The 1,213-nt window shown below is 47.4% G+C and overlaps 1 pseudogene; it reads left to right on the plus strand.

Moving 5' to 3' along the window:
* Positions 1–217: 217 nt before the first annotated feature.
* On the plus strand, positions 218–907 carry LOC148828491 (uncharacterized; annotated as a pseudogene).
* The last annotated feature ends 306 nt before the right edge of the window (positions 908–1,213 follow it).

Genomic DNA, 1,213 nt, shown 5'->3' on the forward strand with positions numbered 1-1,213 from the left:
CACTAATTAAACCACTAAATAAAGACAAAAATATAGAAATCTTAAGATTTTTTTTATTCAATGTTGGTAGCAGGATGAACTGTCAGGTTGAGCTATGTGTATAGTTTGTCGCAGAGTTGCTGCAAGATGTTAACAGTGAAAAAAGGTCTCCATACAGGTGCTGCTTCTACGTGTTGGCACCCTGGCAAGTGGCCGAGAGCAGAGACCCACAACCTGTAGAAGCAGCACCTGTATGGAGATTTTTCAGCAGCAGCGGGAGCAGTACGACGCATTACTGGGGAGGATTGGGAGGTTAGAGACACTCCTGAAGATGCAGAAGAAGGAGACAGTATGTTCCGGCAGTCAAACGGTAGAGCAGCTGTCTCCCGATAAGTGCCTCTCCCCGCCGCGCAGGTTGCAATGCCTGGCGGAAGCTCTGCCCCCCACAGAGCACACACCGCCTCAGGACACTCCATCCCGGCCTCTCTGCTCACCACCGCGCAGGAATTGGCTGATGCTGTCCCCGCCGTCTATCTCCCTTCAGGAAGCACCGTTTACAGAGCGGAATTCACAGATGCCAGTGGGACGAACAATTCTCCCAGATATCCAACTGTTGCCCATCACTCAAGAGAAAGAGGGGGGGTTGTACTTGCAGTGCATCGGTATAGATGGGAAAGCGAGAGCTGACCGCTACGCCGCCCTCGTGTTTCGAAACCTTGTGACTTTTGAAATTTACTGGGGGTGGACCACATAGGTAAATTTCGATGGGTCCAGAGGCAAATGTGCTTTGCCTTGCAATCTCTGAGAAACCATTAGTAGCATGGTGAATCGGAGATTCTCAACACTTACTTCAAGCGACTGGAAAAGAATTAGTGATCGGATCGACAAAATGCTTCGAAGAAGGAGGCTCTCTTTTCATCTAGTCTAACAGTCTGTCCAGAAACAAACCATTCCTGTTAAACAAGAAGAATGTAAAAAAAAAATGTACAAAAGTAAAAAAAACAATTACTTTTTGACTATGAAAACCGGTGTGTGTCTCTCACCGCAGGCGCGGTGGGGTGCTGTGCCAGCCATACAGAAGAGTTGCTGTGTTCCAATGTCACCGAGCTAAACCCAGCACAAAGCAAGAACTGATGCGATCTACAAATTCTGGGAGGAAAAACTGACCGAACAAAATTGCAACAATTTTATTAACAGGCTGTTTCGTGTTCTTCCTAGGATTGTTGACCGGGAT

Source organism: Atractosteus spatula, chromosome 9 (genome assembly GCF_055471065.1).
Source record: "Atractosteus spatula isolate fAtrSpa1 chromosome 9, fAtrSpa1.hap1, whole genome shotgun sequence".
NCBI lineage: Eukaryota > Metazoa > Chordata > Actinopteri > Semionotiformes > Lepisosteidae > Atractosteus > Atractosteus spatula.